This window comes from Trachymyrmex septentrionalis, unplaced genomic scaffold (assembly GCF_001594115.1).
Source record: "Trachymyrmex septentrionalis isolate Tsep2-gDNA-1 unplaced genomic scaffold, Tsep1.0 scaffold11, whole genome shotgun sequence".
NCBI lineage: Eukaryota > Metazoa > Arthropoda > Insecta > Hymenoptera > Formicidae > Trachymyrmex > Trachymyrmex septentrionalis.
Genome location: NW_017304228.1, coordinates 6119687 through 6124921, shown reverse-complemented (window position 1 = coordinate 6124921; position 5235 = coordinate 6119687). Strand labels below are relative to the sequence as shown.

Genomic DNA, 5235 nt, shown 5'->3' with positions numbered 1-5235 from the left:
CGACTCATTGTAGAATCAGCATTAATCTTAATCGGTGATCACTCTTAGTCATACAAGTTAACTATTGGTTAACTTCACCGATAAGACTTAGAACAACTGACTCATTGTAGAATCAACATAAGCCATAAAGAGAAATAACATTGATTCCTATTTCTAAACTGTTCTCGCGCAGTCTTTAAACTTTAATCGTTAAATGTAAGCGAATTGAGAAAAACTTAATTTTTTACAGCCTAAAAGCAAGGTTGTGGACATAGAAACATAAGGCAATAAAACTTAAGCAGTATCGAATCAACCAATCACACAATGGAGAAACGTCAATAGTTTTCTATTATGATCAGCCGATTCACTTACTGTGTTTCTAACTTCACCTAAGCTTTAATGGGCTTTCTACAATAAGCCGTTAGTCATAAATCAAAAGTCAGGAGCTAAAAATGGACTGTGATTGGTCAATTTCTAGCTTCTAACTTCTGATTTATGACTAATTGCTATTGTAGGATGGCCATAAGTCTTAAGGTCATGGCACACACAAAATTTAAGCAGTAAGCAAATCAATGTGTTGGATTGAATACTGTTTACATTATGACCTTACAGTCTTTACTATGATCGGCCAATTCGCTTACTTCTTACATTTGATTGCTTAAGTTTTTTGTGCACCATGTGGCTCTTAAACCCCGAGAAATTTACCAATCATAAACTACATTTACACGGTCACCCTTAATTGGGTTTAACAACATCCATAGTTAGAAACTAATTAACAATCACTTCTTCAGAAGAATTGCTACGATTAGTAGCGGTTCATAACTACAGATATTATTAAATCCGATTAAGGGCGTCGTGTAAATGTAATCATAGTCGATTATTCTCCTCACGTTCGATTATGATCGGTCTATTTTTTTCGGCTTAGGTAATTGTTCATTCTAATCATATTAAAGAATTTTACAATAATTGTGAAACGTTTTCTGCAACTACCCCCTCGTCGCTGAGACATGTCGAATCGCGTTGGAAGAGAGCAAGCGAACATTCCCTCGGCACGTGGGTTCGCCGTTTCGAAAACAGCAGGGGACCGGCCACTTGTTTACTGCCTGTCAATCATCGGGTTGAGCCTAATCTGCGCGACTCACTCGCTCCCACACGCCGCTGCGCAGAAAAGCGACCACTGTTAAAACACGCCCTTCAAACGTTACACTTTACACGACAGGCGGACCGCGCCTCCTCCTCCTCCTCCTAAACTCTTCCTCCAAACGCGCGCTGCTTTTCCCGGTCTGTCATTGCTCGATTTGATAAAATCGAAAAATGGTCACCACTGGAAATGATTAAAAATACGTAATCGTACTAAAGATCGTATATAAGAGTCTGGTCACGAGCAGTTTTGTCAAAACAAGAATAAAGCTTAAAGTCTTATGGACTTTTTACAATAAGTTATTATATAAGTTTTAAGTCTAAAGCCATAAACTAATCACAATCGAGTATGAGAAGAATAATCAACTATGATTGATTTCACACAGCTAAAGGTCTAAACACATGGCATACAAAAAACTTAAGTAGTAAAATGTAAACAGTAAGGGTCTTATCCCGGATCTACAACAGATTTTTAAGCCTTAAGCCATAAGGAATGGACAAATCACAATCAATTATTCTCTCCGCATTCAACTGTAATTGATTAATTTCCTTAAAACACTTATTGTAGATCCGGACTTAACAAAAAGCCTATAATCTTAATACGCATTCTGCAATAAGCCATTAGTCATACCATAAGACCATAAGACAGTGTCTTATGACTTAAGTCTTATGTAAGGACTTACTTAAGACTTATGTCTTTAGTAAGGGTCTGAGCACAAGAATTGTCTTATGACTTTATGTTTTATAGCCATTCTACAATAAGCCATTAGTCATAAATAAGAAGTTAGAAGTTGGAAATTGACAACTATGATTGGTCAATTTCCAACTTCTAACTTCTGATTTATGACTAATGGCTTATTGTAGAATGCGTGTTAAAGGTCTTGTATTTATATACCTTTAAGTTATAAGATAGTTCTTGTGTGTTACTAAGGCATAATATTTAAGTTATAAGACGCTGTCTTAAAACTATAAGTTAGCCTTTCTGCTACAGCCCTAAGCAAAAATTGGCCAATCACAATAGAGATCGTAAAGCCATAGCATAAGCAATAGCAAATTCAACATGTTGTCTAGGTTCACAATCTTATTTTAAGAAACCCCAAGCTGTAAAGTCATAAGAAATTGATCGATCACAGTCGATTATTTTTCTCATATTCAACTGTGATTGATCAATTTCTTACGGTTTTACGACTTACAGCCTCTTAAAGCAAGGTTGTGGATCTAAATGTTGATTTCTTTACTTCTTAAGTGTTTTGATCCCAAGAGTTAAGCTTAGATAATAGTTTATTGTAGAAAGCCCATTAAACGTAATAAAAAGCACAGGAATAAGGAATAAAAGTACCAAAACATACAACAGGTATAGTCAGCCTTAAGCTGTAAGAAATCAATCAATCATAGTTGATTATTCTCTTCATGTTCGACTACGATTGGCCAATAATTTCAATCCATCAGAAACTGTGTATTCTGGTAAGCACGATTTCTGAAAGATTGAAATCTATTATTGCCTATTCCATTGCCAAAACACAATAGGTGTAATAAGTTTTAAGCCATAAGAAATCAATCATCAATGTTCTTCTCACATTTGACTGATTGGCCTTAGGACTATCGTAGACAAAATTCCAGTAACAGTAAGCATAAGATGTAACTTAAGCCAATGAATAATCTAATGAAAATAGAAATAATAGTAAACTTATTTATAAGGCAAATTTGTGGTATAAGTTTACTGCTGCTATTTTATTTCCGTTAGATTACATAGATCTAAAGTAATATCCTGATTGGCTCATTGGCTTAAGGTTACATCTTATTACTATTACAGAAATTTTATCTGCGGTAACCCTTACGGCTTAAAGCTTTATTACTCGTATTGCGATTCAGGATTTATTCATGTTTGAGAAAAAAACGCTATATTATCTTACTCATTTACTGAAGTTCATAAAAAGGATTAATCAAAAAAAAATTTGTCATCTTGTGGCCAGATGAAATGTCATCAGCTGATCATCAGATCCTAGTATCCCTTCTCGTTTCCGAACGCTTCGAATAAAATATTTGTTTCGTAGATATGAGCTTGTTTATGTCGTGCGTTTTTTTCTCCCACCCAAGAAAGCAGCGCGCTTTCGCGGAGGACCCGCGAGACGGCTCACCTTTTTCGCACAAAAATGTCGGACAACGAACGATTCGAAGGGTAATTATCGACTCCGATTAGATACGTTTGTGCCGAAAAATTCAAAAATAATTTTTATTCCTTCGGCTCTTGTAACGCGCGATGTGAAATCCAGAAAGACGTAAAGTCCGTGTCATACACATTGGAAATTGAGAATTGTTGAGTTACAGATAAAAATCAATCAATAAGGAAACGGATTAAAGTTAAAGTTATCTGACAGGTTGAATTCTAATTTTAATTCTCAGTTTCCAATACGTTGTGTGACACGGGGGTTTAACTCGTACGCGAGATGATTAAGAAACATGCTGATATTCGTCGTAATCGTGACAACGCTAACTTGAAACGATCGAAGGACGACGACGACGAGGACGATGTCGCTCGTCCACGAGAGCGTGAGCCTCGCGACCCGGTTCACCGTCGCGATCGCGCGCGCAAGTCGAGTCGACCTTGTCCCAGCGAGAAAAATGGGCGTTCACGCAGCGCATGCACGATCGTCGCACTGGAAACGAACTCTAGTGGAACCTAACCTAGCGGTAGCGGCAGCTGCCACCGCCGCCGACGGCCGTCGTCGTCGCGTGGAAACACCGAGCGATGTCCGACAACTATTCCAACAGTTGCCGATCGCGAACGCGTGGATCGGTTTATACCTACGCTACGCGGCTCTTACCGTGATTTAACGGTAGGGTCGATTCACCCAGAAGCGGTACGCTACACCACCGTTGCAGAGCGCGATACGTCTCGTTCGTTTTGTTTTCACGCAACTACGCAGCGCGATGAAGGGTGAAGGCCCCGTATTTCGTCCACAGTTTGCAATGTGCACGTGTCGGGGAGAGGGGGGGAGGGGAGACGCGGACGCGCACACTTTTGGGCTTTCTACGTTCTGGAGAGGAACCGCCACTCACCGCCACTCGCCAATATACTCAATCAGAGCCGGTTTTACGCGCTAGCACCGGTAGCTCACCACGTTCACGAGCATTCACGAGTACCGTTCGCCGCACGTTCACGTAGATGATAAGTTCCGGTAGCCGGACATTTTTTCCGCACAAACGCGACCGTCCACCCCGTTTTCTCCTTCCACTGGTCTGTCTTTTGTGACGTCACCGATTCAATACTTTTCGCGAAGGTTTCTCGCCGTGATGGCGCCGTTGAAGTACGCCATTCATCCGACAGATGGCGCCACGCGAGCTGTTCTGTAACGATTCGAATTGGACAAAACATAAAAGGGGCATTCCACTTAAGGGTATATCCACACAACTTACACAGCCGCATAAACGTATGTATAAAAAAAATTACCCAATCGCATTTCTTCTATAAAGACGCACGTAAAATGTGATTGGATAATTTGCTTTATGCATGTGTTTATGCGGCTATGCAAATTGTGTGAATATACTCTAACGCTCGCAACGCTCGTGGAATTATTTTATCCTTGTTGTTTATCAAATATTAAACAAACAACGATGCTCGCGAGTGTTAAGTGAAAAGCTTTAAACATAATGTAAAGGAATAGCGATAGCGATAGGACGCGACTTTCAACTTATTAGAAATGTATATTCCAGTGTATCTGATTTCTGATAGGTTGAAATCGTGTTATTCCTGTCATTATTGCTATTCCTTCGCATTGTATTTAAGGCTGAACGCAGCCAAAGTTGAGCACAATGGAGGAAATAATAGAAATAAGTATAAATATTAAGATTTTAACCTATTAGAAACCGTGTATTCCGGTGTAACTGATATCTGGTAGGTTGAAATCTGAATATCTATTCCTGTACTTAATATTTCTTCCATTGTGCGCAGAGCCTTAGCACCCAGCAAACAAGAATAGATTGAAATGGATTCAGATTTTCAGAAATATGAATTCACAAATGTAAAATAAATGTTTTTTCAATCCTGCATTTTTATTCATTTATAGGAATTGCATGGAGAGAATATCTCTAACCTGTTAATCTAAGAATAATATC

The 5235-nt window shown here is 38.9% G+C and overlaps 1 protein-coding gene across 8 annotated transcripts in view; it reads right to left on the bottom strand.

The window, feature by feature from the left end:
* LOC108751115 (homeobox protein PKNOX2-like) overlaps positions 1 to 4349 on the bottom strand; it is a 12031-nt gene extending 7682 nt beyond the window's left edge. For 2 of the 8 annotated variants that reach the window (XM_018491130.1, XM_018491199.1), the window contains exon 1: positions 3945 to 4349. The gene's annotated coding sequence lies outside the window, so the exon portion shown is untranslated. Of the gene's footprint in view, positions 1 to 969; positions 1081 to 1121; positions 1151 to 3032; positions 3054 to 3257; positions 3307 to 3944 lie in introns of those variants that run through there. The other 6 variants (XM_018491137.1, XM_018491145.1, XM_018491165.1 and 3 more) reach the window with 6 other exon arrangements.
* Positions 4350 to 5235: the final 886 nt, after the last annotated feature.